At 44.8% G+C, this 20,645-nt stretch overlaps 1 protein-coding gene and 1 long non-coding RNA gene across 3 annotated transcripts in view; one reads left to right on the top strand and one right to left on the bottom strand.

Annotated features, from left to right (window-relative positions):
* NCKAP5 (NCK associated protein 5) overlaps window positions 1–20,645 on the bottom strand; it is a 980,982-nt gene that overhangs the window by 898,272 nt on the left and 62,065 nt on the right. The window lies entirely within an intron of this gene.
* Window positions 9,478–15,920, top strand: LOC131503785 (uncharacterized). Its single transcript, XR_009257601.1, has 2 exons — window positions 9,478–9,620; window positions 15,005–15,920. It is a non-coding gene; the product is annotated as an uncharacterized LOC131503785 (long non-coding RNA).

Here is a 20,645-nt window from a genome sequence, read left to right as displayed (position 1 = left end):
ATTCTCTGCTCTCACACAATTATATCCCCCAATACACACAGGAGTAATGAGCTGGTGATTTGCTGCAACATGTGCAGCTCTACAGACATCCAGATGTATCCACTCACCATTAAGTCCTACTCAAAATTCCTCCAAGGGACAGACATAAATGTCCCCATTTTATAGATGGTGGAAATCTAGGTCGCCAATGGTCTTTCAGTTACCACAAGATAAAAAGAGATCTGGGTTCACTCTTTGTTATAGCAAATAGCAGATTCCTAGTCTCTTGGTCCACTCAATCTGGTATAAAATCAAAAATCCAAAGACACTTTTCCAAGCCTCAACCACATAGGAGGTTGGGCTAGGGATATACCATTACTGGTTCAAGATGGTTCCAGTCAGCTGATACAAAATTTTGGTAGACAAAATCATCTTACAGAACAGAATCTGGGATGATAGCCACTACTGATGAGATCATGGTGAAACAGTCATCTATATGCAATGCCAACAGGAGTTGTAAACTGGTACAACCTTTCTGGGAAGCAATTTGGCATATCCTTTGACTTATTAATTGCACTTCTTAGGATTCATCAAAAGGAAATTGTCCACAGGTGCTAAAAATGGTTAATATATAAGAAATTTCTCTGTAGTAATATTTTTATTTTATTTATTTATTTTTTACAGTTTATTTGTTTTTGAAGGAGAGAGAGACAGAGCATGAGCCTATAAGGGGCAGAGAGAGAGAGGGAGGAAGACATAGAATCTGAAGCAGGCTCCAGGGTCTGAGCTGTCAGCACAGAGCCCAACACGGGGGCTCGAACTCACTAACCATGAGATCATGACCTGAGCCAAAATCGGACGCTTAACCGACTGAGCCACCCAGGTGCCCCTGTAATAATATTTTTAAAAATAAGAAAGATATTGGGGCACCTGGGTGGCTCAGTCGGTTAAGCGTCCGACTTCGGCTCAGGTCATGATCTCGTGGTTCATAGGTTTGAGCCCCACATGAGGCTCTGTGCTGACAGCTCAGAGCCTGGAGCCTGCTTCTGGTTCTGTGTCTCCCTCTCTCTCTGCCCCTCCCCTGCTCATGCTCTGACTCTCTCTGTCTCTCAAAAAATAAATAAATATTTTTAAAAAATGCTTTTTAAATAAGAAAGATATTTGTCTTCTCTGTCGCACTTATTTCACTTAGCAAATACCCTTGAGGTCCATCCATCTTGTTGCAAATGGCAAGATCTCATCCTTTTTTACAGCTTTGTAATACTTCAGAATGTGTGTGTGTGTGTGTGTGTGTGTGTACACAAAACATTTTAAACAATAAGATGCTATGTCTTAATTTTTTTATTAAAAAAATTTCTTATGTTTATTTATTTTTGAGACAGAGAGAAACAGAGCATGAATGGGGGAGGGGCAGAGAGAGAAGGAGACATTGAATCTGAAGCAGGCACCAGGCTCTGACCTGTCATAACAGAGCCCCACACAGGGCTCAAATCCACAAACCGTGAGATCATGACCTGAGCCGAAGTTGGACACTTAACAGACTGAGTCACCTAGGCACCCCCCAAATGTTTTAATGTTTATTTATTTTTGAGAGACACAGAGAGCACAAGCAGAGAGGGGGCAGAGAAAGACAGGGACAGAGGATCTGAAGCAGGGCTCAAACTCATGAACCACATGAGCCAAAGTCAGATGCTTAACTCAGCCACCCAGGCATGCCAGTAAGGTGCCATTTCTTAAAACTTATGAGTTAATATGCAATACACCACCAACATAGATCCATGTGAATACACAGAGATATTCATTGAAAATAACTGATTAAGGGGCGCCTGGGTGGCGCAGTCGGTTAAGCGTCCGACTTCAGCCAGGTCACGATCTCGGGGTCCGTGAGTTCGAGCCCCGCGTCAGGCTCTGGGCTGATGGCTCGGAGCCTGGAGCCTGTTTCCGATTCTGTGTCTCCCTCTCTCTCTGACCCTCCCCGTTCATGCTCTGTCTCTCTCTGTCCCAAAAATAAATAAAAAACGTTGAAAAAAAAATTTTTTTTAAAGAAAATAACTGATTAAAAACCACTGATATATTAGGAATGATGTTACAGTGTTTTATTATACCAAACCTGGGAAAAAATAATATCCCCATTTTGCAGGTAAGGGAATGGAAGTCTATAAATACAAGTGATTTTGTTCAAAATTACCTAATAAATACAGATCAAGGTCATGCTTGTCTGAATCAAAGCCCATCCTTTGCATATTCTATTGTCCACTGCCTCTGACAGTTTAAGTGGTTACACATCATGGTTGAGCTGGGAATGCAAGCCAGGTTTCTTAATTTTGTTTACTATCTATTGCAAAAAACTTACAAAATATCATTTTCTCATAGGTCATAAACCACTTCTATTTAGATTTTTTGCCAACCACCTCAAGAAGCAATGATAATAATTGGGGGGCCTGGGTGGCTCAGTGGGTTGAGCGTCCGACTTCAGCTCAGGTCATGATCTCGCAGTTGACAAGTTCAAGCCCGCATCGGGCTCTGTGCTGACAGCTCAGAGCCTGGAGCCTGCTTCGGATTCTGTGTCTCCCTCTCCCTCTTCCCCTCGTGCTCTGTTTCTCTCTGTCCCAAAAATAAATATAACCATTAAAAAATTTTTTAAAAAAGAAGCAATGATAATAAAAATTACAATTATTGAATGCATAATATGCATTAGGCATGTGCTAATCATTTTACATGTTACTTCATTTAATAGTTTTCATGACAACTCTATAGACTACAAGCACAATTTACCTTATTTTACAAATGAGGAAACTGAGACTCAGAGGGTTTAAGTATCTGCCCTGTACACACAGGTAGAAATTATCAAAGTAAGAATTCAAACCATCTGTTGGACTATAAAGTCTATGCTCTGAATTTCCTCATTGTGAACGATTTCTAGAGAAAAAGAACTTCTCCAGCTCCTTCCATCTCTTATTCTGGCATCAAGTTTATGTGTTTTGGCATAAACAGTATCTTGGCATGGTGCTGATCATTAAACAAGAAAAAGTGAGAACCAGCACTGTTGGCCCTTATAAGAGTCTGGGATTAAGTACTAACAGATATTAAAGATAATAGGCAGATCTGGCATTTTCTCCTCAACCACTTTAGCACAGAGTTCATTAAGTGCTGAGATTTTCAATGGTAAAAGCTCATTCAGTTACAATTTACTCAGACCCTTAGTAGGACCCCATTGAATACTTAAATATTAATGACCAGTTGAAGCCAAACATTCTCTAGGTATCTAAATGCCTGAGTCTCAGACTGTCCAGTAAGCTGTCAAAACAGGTACCATGTGACTGGCAGGCCAATCACCGAGTCCTCAATCACTTCCTTTCCTTCTGTTTCCAATTCCTAGGCTATCCCTGAATCCCTGTGTACTTGACCTGGGGGCTTACCTCCTTGCCCTCCCTCACCTGTAAGACCTGATGCTTTATGTGGGTGGTTCACCATCACCTTGACTTCCTCCCTTATAAGCCATTCTCAGTTGTTATTGGATCACATGCTATTATGTCAGCTTCAGGAAAAGAGGCACCAGATTATCCCTTAAGGTCTGGTGCTCCCAATGGGCTCTCCTCCAAAAATTGGGAACCATGTGCTCTCACTTAGATGTGAAGCACTGTGAGAAGAAAGCTAGCCAGTCCATGCCCAATCCGGCATCTCTTAATTCTCAAAGTGGTGGTATGGGCAGATGGGGCTACACCATGGTAAAAGATCTAGTGTAAAGTCAGTTTACACTTGATCCCATTTAAAGACAGCAATATCACATACACACACATACACATATGTACACACACACACACACACACACCACAGGTGCAAACTGCCTTTCAGGAATTAGGGAGGTAACGCAAATGAAGAGCAGAGTGGGGATACAGTAAAGAATGGTGGGACTGAGATGAGCTGGAAAGTGCATGACCAGCAGAAGGCATTCAGATTATAGTTTGTTAACTTCTTAGTTGGTGGAACAATAGAGGTCTTCAGAGGCAGTTCACAATCATTGAATGAGAGAATCAATTTTTAGCCTCGACTAACTGTATTTTTATCAAATTTGAATTCAGGAAAAAGTAGGGTGAAGACTCATACTAGGCTACCATCAATACCCAGGGAGTTCTCTTGTTTCACTTCATGAAGCAATAGGCTGGCACCAAGTTCACCACAATATCAGTCATCACATTTTTTAAGAACAAGCAGTGTGCAAGAACTAGAACTCAGGAGCCAGATTGCCTGGGTTTGAATCCCAGGCTCCCCGTTTACTAGCTAGGTAACCTTGCATAACTTACTTAATCACAGGCAGATCTGTAGACTAATGGTACCATTATCTCATAGAGTTGTTGTAAATTACTTAGAACAATGTCTGGCACATAATAAAGGCTCAGTGTCAGATAATAATCATTGTGTGACCAACTGAAATGGCTCACTTCTGCTCCTGAGAAGATAACCTGAGTACAACATATTCAGTCATCTTTCAGTTTGGCAAGGAACATTGGAATGGAAAAATCAAACGCTAATTATATCTTCCTGGGAAAGACAGTCATATGGATGACAGAAGAGCAGTTAAATTTTGTACACGCAGTCTCCACCTAAAAGGAAGGATGGGAAAAGTCCTCAGGGTGACAGAGGAAAACCAGACAGGGTTTGAAACTGGGCTTGTCCCAGTTTGAAATATGGTCAATGTAGGGAGAGAGTCTGGCCCTACCCAACTTTCCTAAATCTTGAGAAGGACAATGTATTCCTGGCATCTCCCCATCCCACATCCTCCTTTAACATCATCTTATCTTAATTTTTTGTTGGGGTTTTTGTTTTGTTTTGTTTTTTTTAGTCTCAAACCATTTGTTTTTAATTCAAGTTAGTTATCATACTGTACAGTAATGGTTTCATGAGTAGAACCCAGCAATTCATCACATACATACAACACCCAGAGTTCATCCCAAGTGCCCTTCTTAATTTCCATTACCCATTTTAGCCCATCCCCCCCCCACCTCCCCTCCAGCAACTCTCAGTTTGTTCTCTGTATTTGAGTCTCTTTTGGTTTGCCTCCTACTCTTTTTTGATCTTATTTTTCTTTCCTGTCCCCTATATTCATCTGTTTTGTTCCTTAAGTCCCACATGAGTGAAATCACATGATATGTGTCTTTTTCTGACTGACGTATTTTGCTTAGCATGATACACTCTAGTTCCATCCACGTTATTGCAAATGGCAAGATTTTGTTCTTTTTGATCACCGAGTAATATTTCATTGTGTATATATATGCCACATCTTCTTTATCCATTCATCAGTCGATGGACATTTGGGCTCTTTCCATACTTTGACTATTGTTGATAGTGCGACTATAAACATTGAGGTGCATGTGCCCCTTCAAATCAGCATTTTTGTTTCCTTTGGATAAATACCTACTAGTGTAATTGCTGGGTCGTAAGGTAGTTCTATTAATTTTAAAACACCTTGCTATCAACCTGCAACCCATGCCTCTCTTGTCTCAAAGCACCCGTGTTTTAAAATTGCCTCTTCTTCCCCTACTGTAACCAAAATGCAAAATCTCATAAAGAAAGGAGTCTGACTTAACTAATTCACAGGATGTTGTACATTATTGAGTACCTCACCTGCAATTTAGCCCTCATCCCCATCAAAATTTTCCAGTCCCTCTAGTATGGTGTTTTTCAAACCATAATGTATATTCCATTGCTGATTACATCAGTTTAAGGTGTCCAGACCAGTTTTGTGTTAATGAAATAAATTAGTAAATGCTAAAATGGAATTAAAAGGAATAGAAACTAGAGTGTGTACCATGGGGTAAAGACATCTGTATCTATATATGTCAACAATGTCATAATGTTAAATGTATTTCTTACTGAAGGTCTGTGACCAAAAGCCTTTAAGAAATACTGTTCTAATGCAAAATCCCATTGTCTGATATGCTTGGATTTGGGCCCAAAAGAACTCACAATACCCTTCTCATTTCTTCCTCCCTCATTGCCTCCCTGCCTCTCTCTTGCTTCCTTCCTTCCTTCCTTCTTTGCTTGCTTGCTTCCTTCCTTCCTTGCTTCCTTCCTTCCTTCCTTCCTCCATTCATAGAAAATTACTTAAGACCTACTGAGAGCCAAACACTGCTTTAGGCAATAGAGGTACAGAAGAAAACAAAACCCATAAACTCCCTACTCTCATGGAGCTCACATTCTAGAAGAAGAGAAGTTAGGCAATAAACAAATAAAAAATAGGGGTGCCTGGGTGGTGCAGAAGTTTAAGCATCCCATTTCATCTCGGGTCATGATCTCAGTTTGTGGGTTTGAGCCCCTCATCAGGTTCTGTGCTGTCAGATTCTGATTTTCTGTCTCCCTCTCTCTCTGCCCATCCCCTACTCATTCTCTCTCTCTCTCTCTCTCTCTCTCTCTCTCTCACTTTCTCTATCTCTCAAAAATAAACACTTAAAAAACTAATAAAAACACAAAAAAATAGACATAACATGTATAGATTGTTAAGTGTTGTGGTGAATAACTCAGAGCAGCAAAGATGGAGGTGATGTAGTTGATCAGAGACTATCTCTCTAATATAGAACATTGAAGCAAACTTGAGAAAAATGAGGAAGCAAACCATGAGAATATTTAGGGACAGATGTTCCAGGCAAAGGGACCAGTGGAGCATGGTTGCTGAGATGACAATCTGCTGGTGCTGGAAAAGAATGGCAAGAAGCTGGTAGAACGGGGTTGAGGGAATTAGGGGAACTGGGGGTAGGAAATGAGATTGGGTGGTGGAGATGGAGATCAAGGTTGTAGACAAGGTAAGGACTCTGGCTTGGACATGAAGCAAGATGTGGGACCACTGGTGGTTTGCGAGCAGAGAGCTGACATTTCCTGCTTACATTTCTAAAGAAATGCCAGGACTACTGGGGAAAGATGCACTGCAGAGAAGTCAAGGAGGACACAGGGACACCAGATAGGACATTTTCTGTATTCCAAAGAGTGATGTGATGGGTGGCTCTGACCAGAACAGTGGAGGCATTAGGATGTGCTCAGATCTGGGATATACTTCAAATGTCAGTCCAATGAAGTAAATAGCAGTGAAAAGAAATTTAAAAGGCATGAATAAATTCAAGGATTTCTCCTTACGATAAACCAGAACGATTGAGTTACCTTTCCTGAGAGGAGGAAGCCTTCAGGTGAAGCAAGTTTCAAGAGGAAATTGGGAGTTTTTGTGAAGATGTCAAGTTGAAAGCCTAATGAAGCATCTAATTGGAGATGTCCAGAAGGCCATTGGATATACAAGCCTGGGATTCACAAGCAAGATACCAGATGGAGATCTAGATTGGGGAGTTGTCAGTATATAACTAGTTTTAAACCCGTGAAGCTGGATGAGATCACCAAGGAAGTACACATGAATAAAGAAGAAAAGATATTCAGACAGTGAGGTAATGTTCAGGCACATTATAATCTTCTTCATGTTCACCAGATGGCCAAAGCCCCTTTATATGTATGTAGAGAGCCATACAGAGATACCTGGACCACTGCATCAGGAAGGCTGCCATTCTTTCATTCAATAGTCACTGACTGCCTACCAGTGCTGGGCAGACAGCCTCAAGGAGAAAGAAGAGGCAAAAACATTACACCTTGAAGGAAGAGAAGAGACTCACTAATGGACACAAGACTCAAGCTGACCTTATTTCCGCACATAAAAGAAATTTCACTGGGTTGCTCTAAGCTGCCAGAACAAGGCCAGGTCACTGTGCACTATAAAGAACATGGGCAGGCTGGGCTTAAGCTTGTCAAGTCCCCATGGAGGGGCACACCGCACATCCTTCTCCTGCTTCCCTCCTTGTGCCCTGCCCTGCCTCACCCCCCTTAACTCCACAACGTTCTCAAAGGAGTGTCACTAGGCTGGACCTGCTGAGCAGCACAGCTTTCTTCTTCCCTGTCCTGAGTGCTCTTCTTTCACCACCTTGAGTGAACTGTGGTGTGCCTGACTAAGGGTGGGGAGGGTCGAAAGGGGATCCTGACAGCCAAGGGGAACCACCAAACCCAGCTTCAGGGCGGTAACAACCCAAGAGGAGGAGGAACTGGAAAATTCTCACTTTGTGAATTGTCATGTATCTTTCAACACCATTGCCTAAGGCATTGCTACCACTCTTTTTGCCAAGCCCTTCAACTCACTGAGGCAGAGACTGTTTTGCTTTAATAAAGCAGAATTCTTGATCCATGCTCCTGTTTCTGAGCATTTCTTCACAAAGTATATGGCACTGTGAGTGTGTAGGAAGTGTGTGTGTGAGCGTTTATATATGCTGTGAGGTTGTTTCTTTGCTTGTTAGAGAGAGAGACAGAGAACAGGGGAGAGGGGCAGAGAGAGAGGGAGACAGAGGATCCAAAGTGGGCTCCGTGCTGACAGCAGCAAGCCCAGTGTGGGGCTCGAACTCACAGACTGCGAGATCATGACCTGAACTAAAACCCACTGAGCCATACGGGCTCCCCAAAAGAGAAAGAGAATCTTAAGCAGGCTCCATGATAAGCACAGAATCCGACATAGAGCTTAAACCCATGCACCTGGGGGATGATGAACTGAGCCAAATTCAAGGGTTGGATGCTCAACCTACTGAGTCACCTAGGCACCCCTTATATGTTGTAAGTTTGAATGAGTAGCACGTGTTGTATGAGTGTGGGAGCATGTGTAAATGTGTGAGTGTGGGAGCATGTGCATGTGAGTATGTGAGCTGTGTGGGTGCGAAAGGCATGTGTGTTACAAGTGTGTACAGTGGTTTGTGAATGTATTTGTGAGTGTGAGTGTGTGTGTGTGTGTGTGTGTGTGTCTGTGTCTGTGTGTGTGTGTCTCCCTCTCTGAATCTGTGTCCCTCCTGTGCTGGGGCCCAGACTGCCAAGCAGCTGTAATAGAGCCAAGACCCACTTGGCGGGAACTTCCTACCCCTCTTGAAAGATAAAGTAGGACTGCGTGTCAGGTGGGGCAATGAATCATTATTTAGATCCCAGTGATCAACATTAAACTAAGAGCCCAAATAAACAGTGTGAGCTAAGTTTGGGGCCTCATAAAGCATTTGGATCGCTGGATTTCCCTTCCTGATGAGGCGGTGTGTTTGCCAACTGAGGCTTCATGAAGTCACGTGTCTCAGAGAACAGCTGCCCCATTCTGCTGCCAGGGCAGCTCTGCTGTCTCCTCCCCTTTCCAGATAATTCAGGCATCTCCCCCTGTGTCGGGAACACAGCCCCACGTGTTTCCAGGAAGGAGGGGGAGAGCAGTGCGGGCTCCAGGCAGTTGTCCGAGGCAGGAAGGGAAGCACAGCCTGAAGTCACAGCCCTCTGTAATGGCTTCGGGAATATTTCAGCTGCAACTGTCACTGTTGGTACCAGGCTCCATCACCCTCAGATGGAGGGCTCCTGGGCTACACTAAAAAAGAAGAAAGAAAGAAAGAAAGAAAGAAAGAAAGAAAGAAAGAAAGAAAGAAAGAAAGAAAGAAAGGAAGGAAAGACAAGAAAAGCCCTGGAACCCACTTTGGAATCTGCAGAGAACTGTTACCTGTACCACACCTTTTGTTCATCTCATCAACCCTGAAAATTGATCAGATGCCCAGAACATTTTGTGTCACAGAAGCCATCTCAGAAATGAGACCCATGCCCAGGTAACATCGGCTTACAGTGGGGATTTTTAATTTTTTCAAACTGTACCGAAGAGTATAAGACAAAAGTAAAACAAACAAACAAAAAACCACCTCTCTTCACTCCAATAACTTCAGAAACATCTTCAAGGGTAATTATCTATTGCTACCTGTGTGGTCTATGTCCTTCCAAAAAGGGTCAATCATTTGCACACAGAGATTTGTTCTTTTTAAAAATATAAACAGTGTTATTTTACACACACATTTATATGGGTATAAGGCATTTTTTACTTGACAATATACCTTGCATAATTTTCATATCCATATAGACTGTCTACATAGAATTCTCTTGAACATATGCACCCCATTTTATTTAACCAGTTCTTTGCTGATGGATGTTTAGATGGTTTCAAACCCAAGACGCTCAAATGTGCCTAGCAGGCTTTCCTGCTAGTGAGCTACCGTGCACTAGTCAGAGAAGGAGAGTTCCAGGTCAGCCCGAGGCAAAATAAAAGTTATTTGTACGCGAAGGCATTTCTTTCTTTGTACCACACCTAATGTCAGCTAAGGCTTAAGGCCTTCATACTTATATCTCTCCTTTCTGAATCTCTTCCTCATTTGCTATGCTCTTGGACTTTTCTCCATCCCCTGTCAAACCCCAGAATTGCTAGCAAAGAACTGGAAAACAAGTTTTTGACTTCATGTACACCTTAGACTTTTCCAGCTCACAGTGGTGGGAACAATTCATTAGAATACCAACAACAATTCAATACCACAAAGCAAACTGCTCACTGAATTTTTCACTTTCAATCATTGGTCTGATGTCACATAACACATACAGGAATTTGTAGATTAAAAGCTGTTTACTTTTAGAAAAGGATCCTTGATTTTTCTTCCTAATACACTTTGCCTCCCATGACCTTTAATAAAAGGAGAGCATTTGTTTGTGTAATTGTTTGTTTGAGATAAGATTCTGTGTTTAGGTTTTCATGAAAAGTGCTTTTTATGTTTCCATTTTGTCTGAAATACAACCATTTTGAGACTTAACGTTATAGTTGTAGGAACATACCCAGCTGTGTCAGGAACTGAAGGGGGATTCATTTGGGTTAAGCCTTGTTCTCAACCTCAGTCCAGGCCCCAAGAGGCAAAATATACAGTATCTTTGAAGCAGAAAGCAGTTGAGTCATTCCTGTGAAAATAATTTCCAATGACATCTGTGAACTGTGGGCAGTCAAGCCCTGGATTATCTTCCCTGAGGAAGATTGTATAGTTCACAGTGGTTATAAGATAAACAATCATTACTACCATAGTTTTAAGTAGATTAGCTCTGGACAAAGCTGAAGCACAATCCACAAGGGAAGCCCAGAACTTCTTTTCAAGATTTATTCAATGTTTCAGCTTACTCCATAGACGTCTGTATATAAATACAACTGTGTGTATGCACGTACATACATGTGTGTATCATTTTCTTGGCCATCCTCACAAAAGAGAAGGGAGAAGGTGGCCTGACCAGCTGTGTAGTATGGATGAGGGGTCCTGGACTTGGGAATTTCCTGAGAACATTTTGTCAAAAAGCAATAGGATGCACCTCAGAACCAGGGACTGGTAGCTTCTATTATCATTACTGCACATACACACAAAGGGTATTTTAATGCCCTCCCCAATTTTAAATTTTCTTTTTTTTAAGGTTTATTTTTTATTTTTTTCATGTTTATGTTTTGAGAGAGAGAGACAGAGTGTGGGGGAGGGGCGGGGGGGGGGGGGACAGTGGACAGAGAGAGAGGGAGACATAGAATCCGAAGCAGGCTCCAGGCTCTGAGCTGTCAGCACAGAGCCTGATGCAGGGCTCCAACTCATGAACTGTGAGGTCATGACCTGAGCTGAAGTCAGACGCTTAACTGACTGAGCCACTCAGGTACCCCTATTTATTTATTTTTGAGAGAGAGAGAGAGAAAGCAGAGGAAGGCAGAGACAGAAGGAGAGAGAGAGAGAGAGAGAGAGAGAGAGAGAGAGAATCCCAAGCAGACACCACACCGTTAGTGCAGAGCCTGATGTGGGGATTTAACCCATAAACTCGAGATCATGACCTGCCTGAGCCGAAATCAGAGTTGGAGGCTTAACCAATTGAGCCACCCAGGTGCCCCAAATTTTAAAATGGATTCTGATTAAGATGATGCTAAAAATTTAATTTACAAGAACTCCCTGCAGTATTTTTATTCTTTGCCTTTGGCCAGAGGTTGGGGAACCCCAGAAACAGGGACTACCATTTGGGTGTTATGGTATGGCAACCGGCCACTTATTAACCCTCCAGCCTTGTCCACGTTCATTTATCTCTCCCAGCACCAGCTTCCTCTTCTGTGAACTAGAGCCAATGACAGGACTGCCCACACAGGGGCGATGTGAGGATGAAATGACCTGCCACATCTGGAGGGTACAGCATGGCACAGCCCAGAGCAGCCTTCAGTACTGTCTCAGACAAACTCTTGAGCCGCTTCTCCCTGTGCACGTGCAGTGTGCACCCAGGCGGGTTCCCTCCTGGGAGTCCAGCCAGGAGCCCAGATCCACGCAGAGCCTTATGGAGAGATGAGGCGATGTATTCAGGCTCTACTTTCTTCCTACCCAAATCTTCTCCAATCTACAATTGGCAAACATATCCTCCCTCAGGGTTGCAGTATAGCCACTTCATGTGGGGCCAGCCCTTCTGTGATGCATTGACGAGGCTAGTAGATTCAGGCAGGTTAGTTATTGGTGACTCAGTTGAGATGAGATGGGTGGGGGCTAGTGCCATCTCCAGCATAGGGAGAGTCTGACTCTACAGATCTCTTAGTCTGAAAGCTGGGGAGAGACACCCAACCTCAGTGAGAAAAGTCCCTCCCCTGCTCTCTGCCAGGTACGTGTGCCCCTCTGGCTCCTGAAACCTCTCACTTCTCTTGAGGCTCCCTCGCCTGCTGCTGTCACAAGATGGACAAGCTTGTCGACCTAGTTAAACTGTGACCTCCTGGAGTCTGAGACTGTGATTTGTTCCTTTCTGGATCTTTGGGGCCTAGTGGAGTGCCTAAAACAAAGCAGGTGCTCAATCCACTTTTAGTGAGATGTAACTGAATGGAAGAGCCACGTAAAAGGAAGGAATTTCTAGCTATCTGATTCCCCTGATATCACCAAACCGTATTCTGCTGCTCCTATTTTTTACAAGACAGAGATCATTCTTCCCACCTTCCTTCTCTCATAGAGTGTGTTTTTTAATGTTTATTTATTTAGAGAGAGAGAGAGAGAGAAGAAGAAGAAGAAGGGGCAGAGGGAGAAGAGAGAGAAAATCCCAAGCAGGCTCCACACTGTCAGCGCAGCCTGACACGGGGCTCGATCTCATGAACCATGAGATCATAACCTGAGCCGAAATCAAGAATCAGATGCTTAACCTACTGAACCACACAGGCAACCCCTCTTATAGGGTGTTGTAAAGAGATGACAAGTTGGATCAAATCTGAGGACACTGATGAAGCTTAAAAGGGGTTAAAAACAATATAATTGTTTGAAGCCATAAAGAGGATATTTTGCATCACTTCACTCTTCTGTGAGGATCACAGGATTCTGCTGAGTCACTGAATTAATTCATTTCCTCATGTATACTTTCGCTCATTCATTCTACAAACACGCTGAGCATAAAAGCTGAGTGAAAAAACATTCCCCTCAAGCAGCCAAGAGACTTATGGCAGAAACCAAAGAGTAAATAAATGTTCTCAAGGCGAAGGAATTTATGCTGTGACAGACACAATCCCAGAGGCCCAGAGGGACATCAAACCCAACTTTCTGTGCAACACGGTCAAGCCATGACTCCTGAGGGAGAGCAAGAGTCGAACAGATGAAGATAGAAAGAAGGGCACTCCCAGCTGAGGGACAGCAAGGTCAAAAGCAGAAAGACAAGGAGCCTCATGGTGGAACCGGATGCCCTGTGGCTCACACGGCTTTCATTTTGTATTGTTTTGTTCTATTTTACTGAATGTTTTTAGTGAGGCATGCACTGTCCAGTTCATCCAGGGCCTCAGCACCACTGTATTAACTTACCCTGACTGCTGCTGTGTGTCTTTTTTTTTAACATTGCCAGCCTGGGTTCTGATGGCATTTAAGTTTGCAAAGCCAGGAACCAAGGAGGGTGAGGCAGAAGACATAGGAAGGGGACAGATAGCGGAGGTCTTGGGAGGTCTTGGTGGGCCATGGTAAGGAAGCTGAATTTTACCCTGAGGCCCCGGAAGTACCACAGAAGGGCTGCAAGCCCAGGAGTCACCAAATCTTTTCTCTAAGGGGCCAGGTAGTAATCACAGTAGGCTTTGTGGGTCATACCGTCTCTATCACAACTATGTATCTCTGTGATGGACAATGAGAGCAGCCACAGACAATCTGCAAGCTAATCAGCATGGCTGTGTTCCTGTAAAACTTTATGTATGGACAATGGAACTTGAGCTGCATATCATTTTCCATGAAACCAAATGTTGTTCTTCTAATTGTTTTTTGGGGTTTTTTACGTTTATTAATTTTTTGAGAGAGAGAGAGAGAGGCAGAGAGACAGAGAGCACAGGAGGGGCAGAGAGAGAGAGAAGGAGAGAGAGAATCCGAAGAAGGCCTCACACTGTCAGCACAGAGCCCACACAGGGCTCAAGCCACAAACCATGAGATCATGACCTGAGCCAAAATCAAGAGTCAGATGCTTAACTGACTGAACCACCCAGGTGCCCCTTGATTGTTTTTAACCATTTAAAAATACACAAACCATTCTTAGCTTGTGGGCCATATAAAAGCGTATGTGAGCAGGTTTGCCTGGGACCTTAGTTAGCCACGCCCAGTTTTCTATGGGTCATTCTGAAAGCAGTGATGAGGGGGTGACATTTGCAGCATAGAAGGCAGGGGTGGCAATTAGGAAGCATTTGCAATGGCCCAGGTGAGACAGGATAGAGACACGCTCTCATGGAATAAAGAAGGATGGACAAGCACTTTGGGGAAACCGTGATATTGGATGCAGGGGAAATGGTCAAGGGTGACCTCCAAATTTTTAGCATATTCATTACTATTCATATTAACTGAGAGAAACCAGAGAAGTGGGTTCCAGGGCAAAATGGAAACAGAAGCTTAACATGGGGTCACTTTGGGGAGCTTACAGGACATGCAGGAAGAAATGGGTAAGGCCATTATACCAACTGGAACCACTATGAAGCATCAACAAACACATGGCTTATATCATCACAGACTTCAGGGATGGAGGGGCGGGAAGGGGGAATCTTGGGAATCCCTCTGCCCTAAGAGAGAATTAGACCTAAATCATTTTGGACTAGGGAGAATTCCTCCTTCTCTGCAGTAGGTTTAACTTAACATCCTTCGTGCAAAATGTGAACCAGTTCCCTCTCATTCCGCTGCAGGAGAGACAGAGGACTGCTGGCAGGAACCCCTGAGGACATGGCCACTGGGAAGCTCAATTTGCTCATCTTCACGAAAATCGCCACTTGATAATTTTGCTCCCCTACATGAGTCACCAATAGCATACTTGGGAAAAACCACATCAAAGATCTCAGTATATTATCTCTGTGATTATCTAAGGAGCTGACTACAGCTTCCACAGCAGCAGAGTGGAAATTAGCTTAAAGTAATGTTTCTTAAAGTGGAGCACTTAGACTAACTATACTAGCGTCACCCAGAAACCTGAGAAAATGCAGATTCTTGGGCCTGAGTCCCTCCGCCCCAGACCTACAGAATCAGAGACTATGGGGGTGGGCCCAACAACCTGTGATTCAACAAGTCTTCAAGGTAATTCTGATGGATGCTGAAGTTTGAGAACCACTGGCCTGGGAGAGGCGGCCAGAGCTGTCCCTGACTCCATCTTTGGCTCCCCTGCCTGCCCCTCTTACTGCTCAGGATCATCACAGACAGTTGATATCAGTCCTTTATCTCCAAGCGCGTTCATCTCTGGAGATGCTGCAGAGCACCAGTGGGTAGGGAAGTCTGGAGTCCAGTGATGTAAAACTGACTTCACCCATCTGGATAAATTGTGAGGAAAAGGGCCCTAAGTGGTGTTGTGGTTAAGAATACAAACTCAGGGGTCACCTGGGTAGCTCAGTTGGTTAAGCGTCTAACTCTTGGTTTCAGCTCAGGTCATGATCTTACGGTTCATGAGTTCGAGCCCTGCATGGGACTCTGCACTGGCAGCACAGAGCCTGCTTGGGATCCTCTTGCTCCCTTCTCTCTGCCCCTCCCCTGCTCATGCATGCTCTCTCTCTCTCTCAAAATCAATAAACTTTTTTTTTTAAAAAAATGTGATAAAATAAAAGAAGAATACAACCCCAGGAATCAGACTTTGTGAATGGAGATTTTCTGCTCTATCACCTATAATGCTGGGTAGCCTATGAGAAGTTACTGAGCTTCTCTGTGCCCTTTCCTCAGCCCTTTAATGGAGACAATGAGTACCTAGCTCACCAGGTTGTCGTGAGGATTACATGAGTTAATATCTGCAAAGCAATTTAACAGTGCCCGGCGCTGAGTGCCACAGGAGCGCTATTTACTATATTTCTATGCCAGAGATACCTCATCTTCAACAAGCAACACAATGCATAACATACTGCAAGTTCTTACTTAAGCCTTTTCCTGGCAACTTTCTGCCTCTCTCCAAAGTCCTATACGGAGCCCTAAATTGATGAACCAGGCTGGACCAAACGTCTTTGAGAAAGTTCCTTTTCTTCTCTTCTAATTCAAAGCGCTTAATGTGAGGCAGACTTAATGGGCCTTTCCCTAAGATGCACAGCTCGACCTTAGTCCTGTGGCTGTCACAACTCTAGGAGTCCAGTGGTGGACAGGAAATGGGTCTGGCCTAAGAAACTCTCTCCCTGACAAAAAGGGCCTCATTGCTTTAAATTGCACATGGTGGGCAACTTTCCCCCAAATCCCCGCTGGACCTCCCAAAGTGGGTGAGGTGGAGACTCCCCCAAATAAGTGGCTGGCAAGTTGTACCTGGTGCATAGGATTCTGGCTAGGATGTACATGTATTGATATCCCAGGGCAACCGAAACAAATTATAACAACTTAAGTGGCTTAGAACAGAGCCATTTTCCTCTCAGTGCTGGAGGCTGTAAGTCCAAAATCAAGGGCTGTGCTCCCTCTGAAGACTCTGGGAAAGAATCCTTCCTTGCCTCTCCCTAGTTTCTGCTGGTCGGCAGCCATCTTTGGCTTATGTAGCTCTATCACCTCAATTCTGCCTGGGTCAGCACATGCTCTTCTCCCTGTGTGTCAGCATGCCTCCAGATTTCCCTCTCTTTGTAGGACACCAATCATTGGACTGAGGGCCACGTCAATCCAGTAGGACCTCATCTTCACTTGATTACATCTGTGAAGACCCTTTCTCCAAATAACGTTGCAGTCATAGGTAACTCAGTGTTAAGACTTCAACATATCTTTTTAGGGGACACAATTCAACCCACAATGGATGGCAGGTGTCTCACCTTATATGCAGACTCAGGGTTGTTGGAAGTGGGGTGTGTGAGGGGCTGTGTGAAAAGCACTGAGGCCCTCACACCCCTGTAGGAAGAAGCATGGAGGTCCATTACTGCTGCCTTTGGGCAGAGATGGGCAGAGGCTCGCAGGCCGTCCACCAGGGGTCTGCTTCACCGACCCAGTGAATGGGCGAGTGCAGAGGAGCAAAATGGAATGTCTTGGTGGGGAATCTGGGAATTTAGGTTGGCAACAGGAGGGTGCCATCTGACTTTTGGCAGAAGAGAAGCACTGAACGGAGTCCCCACTGAGTGCCAGGCACACTGAATAATTGGATAATGCATACATTATCTTGCATATAAGACACACTTCACTGACTTCAAGGCAGGTCTGGCCGTGACTGTGTTGATTGAGAAGGAGAAGAGTCTGAGAGGAGAGAGGAGAAGGAAAGGCAGTGGCAGTTATGGGAACATGGGATGCTGGGAAACCCAGCGATGCCCCTCTTGCCCTCCATGTCTGGGACAGGGTGAGACACTGGCACTCACGAGTATCCCCATATGCGTCTGCCTGGAAACCCTGTCCACTGCCCCAGAGGGCATGAAATCAGAAATGGGGAGGGCACAGGGGCTTTCTCACTGCCTTTTGGGAAGAATCCAATATGTTTATCCATGCCTAGCAACGGTTTTAAAGCCAATCAGTCACACACCCTGTGGTGAGGTGAGGGAATGCCAAAAGATGTCTGAAGAGTCAGAGTAGAAGCCGCCTTCTGTCAGACCTCTGGAAGGCGGGGTCTCAGCTTCACTGGCTGGGTCTCCCATCTGGTCCCAACAACGCCACTCTGCTTATGTGTCGCTGGTGAGGTGGGAATCTCCTAGGGGACCCATGACAGGATGGGTCCAGACACACGGTTCTCAAGAGAATAAACTCATCACACGAGATAGCACTAAGTGAGCACACAGAACACCAACTTAAAAACGAGTAAGCATGTTTTGGCTGTCATTTAACAATAGATCTTGCAGAAACTCATTTCAGTTCAGGAATCAACTGTTTTCATGCGCATATCCAAGGGGCCTGAATCTTCAGTAGAAATGTGTTTGATGCCATGAGCATTTGCCTGATAGAAGATTTCTCTTCTGCTTTCTCAAGACCAGAGCTCAATGTGTGTGTGAGAGAAAGAGAGGAGTCAGGAAATAGGGAAAGAAGGAAGGAAAGAAAAAGGGAGGCGGGAAGAAGACAGAGAGAGAGAAAGGTTGGCCTCTAGGGACAAAGTGAAACACTTTAGTCCTGGCACACACTGTGGCGAGCACACAAAACCTTTTTTGTTCCAAGGCCAAACCCCAAACAATGGGCCATAGGGACGCCTTTGAGAAATGCTCACGTGCCCACTGAAGCAGAGCTGACCGAGTTACAAGCCGGGAGCCCAGGAGTTGTCTGTAAATTGGTGAAAAATGGAGCTCCATTATAAATCCCCTTAACGGGAGGCGACATTGGCACCTCTTCCTCTTGATGTGTGGTACTTTCACTCTCGATGTGAGAAAAGGTCCCTTCCAAGGAGGCAGTGGAGAAAGTTCTTTACCAGGAACTGCCTCCTGAAGGATGGACAGCTGCAGCAGCAGTCAGGTCTCCACGTGTGGAGCCCTGTACACTCCCACGGCGGTGGCTGGATGGGCCCGGGAGGCTCCTATTCTGAAGGGGTCACCGACGCAGGCCTGGCCCACCTGCAAGGTTCCTGTGCTACGAGTCAGGCCCCCAGGCCACAGCCCCACCCAGGCTGAAAGTGGGCCTGAGCTGCCTTCTCACATGTCCTGCATTCACATCCTATTACACTCCCAATTTCTACTTCTGTGTTCAAATTTGTTTGTTCTCATGAGGTCCCGTTTCACCTGTCACCTGGCCACCACCTTTCCAGTAGCCACCACAACTGCTCTTTATGAGGATGATGGATTTTACTTCTCTTCCCCGACAGAGCCCCCCAGTGGAGCCCACCCAGGGGCCTCACAGACGGCATGACCACACACGGCATGACGGGAGGGTGAGTGAACCGTCTGCAGATGTGCTGACAGAAGTGAACTCAGGCCTCTGGAAATAAAAGGCCGCTAGCCTTGCCTGCCAGCCTCTGAATGAATGACCTGTGAAATGCGTTCATTCAGCTCCCCATGCCAGATTGGGGGACCAGGAAGACTCATCCTCTTAATAATTCATTCAACAAATACATACTAATACTAACACTATGCCAGGCATGGTTCTAGGCACTTGGAATACAGTGGGAAACAAGTTTGATATTTTTTTCAACCCCTACCTTGAAGAACTTTTCTTTTTTTTTTTTTTAGTTTTGTTTATGTATTTTGAGAGAGAGAAAATGGGCACATGCATGGGAGAGACAGAAAGATGGGGAGAGAGAATCTCAAGGAGGCTCCACACAGCACAGAGCCCTATGCCGGGCTCAAACCCATGAACTGTGAGATCATGACCTGAGCCAAAATCAAGAGTCAGATGCTTAACCAAGACACCCAGACACCCCCTCGAAGAACTTTTTAAATGCTTTTTGCATGTGAGAAAATTCTGAGACAGAAACAAGCATGACATGTTTCAGAGCAGATAACAGGTGAGCATGGCCAGAGTAGAGCTCAAGCAGTGGCCAGTGGAAAGCACAGAGGTTAGGCAGAATTCCAGGTTAGACCCGGAAGCCCAAGGTAGGATTGATTTTATTCTACCAACAATGAGCGGGGGGTGAAGTCATCTGAATGATGTTTTCAAAATATCGATGTATGTGCTATATGGAGAACAGATGGCAAGGGAGCAAGGACAGATACAAGAGGCCAGTGGAGAGACTACCATAGAACTATCTATTCGGCACAGGCAAGCATAGGAAGTGCCTCAAGAAAGCTGATGGGAGGGGTGTCCGGGTGGCTCAGTCGGTTAAGCGTCTGACTTCGACTCAGATCATGATCTCGTGGTTCGTGAGTTTGAGCCCCGCATTGAGCTCTGTGCTGACAGCTCAGAGCCTGGAGCCTGCTTTGGATTCTGTCTCCCTCTCTCTCTGCCCCTCCTCTGTTCACACTCTGTCACTCCCTCTCTCTTAAAAATAAATAAGAACATTAAAGAAAATTAAAAAAAAAAAAAAAAAAAGCTGATGGGAACCCAAAGAAAAGAATGTCTGGAACTGTATTTCCAAGTGTGGTGACAACAGAGGCAGTGACATTGGCCTTAGAGATTTGGGAACAGCAAAGAGAGGAATTAAGGGTCTGTTCTGGATGATGAGCAGAGAGGTGATTTAGGAGATGGTGTGTAGGCAGGGGTGCTGGAAAAGCAGAGGTCATGAAGGCCGAGGGGTGCCAGACAGTGAGGGCCTAAATGCCAGGCCCTGCAGGTGAGAAAGCCACAGGGATCCTTCAGGAGCGAAGCAGAGCGCCACTGGCTCTGGGAACGGAGTGTAGAGCCGGGAGCTGCAGACTTTAACTGTGAAGGGCCAGCCAGTGACTAGTTTGGGCTTCGCGAGACCTAAGTTTTCCCTTGCAACTGTTCAACTCTGCACCCCGAGACAAGTACATAAACAAATGAGTGTAGCTCTGTTCCAATCAA

This window comes from Neofelis nebulosa, chromosome 2, assembly GCF_028018385.1.
Source record: "Neofelis nebulosa isolate mNeoNeb1 chromosome 2, mNeoNeb1.pri, whole genome shotgun sequence".
Lineage (NCBI taxonomy): Eukaryota > Metazoa > Chordata > Mammalia > Carnivora > Felidae > Neofelis > Neofelis nebulosa.
This window is presented reverse-complemented; position numbering and strand designations above follow the sequence as displayed.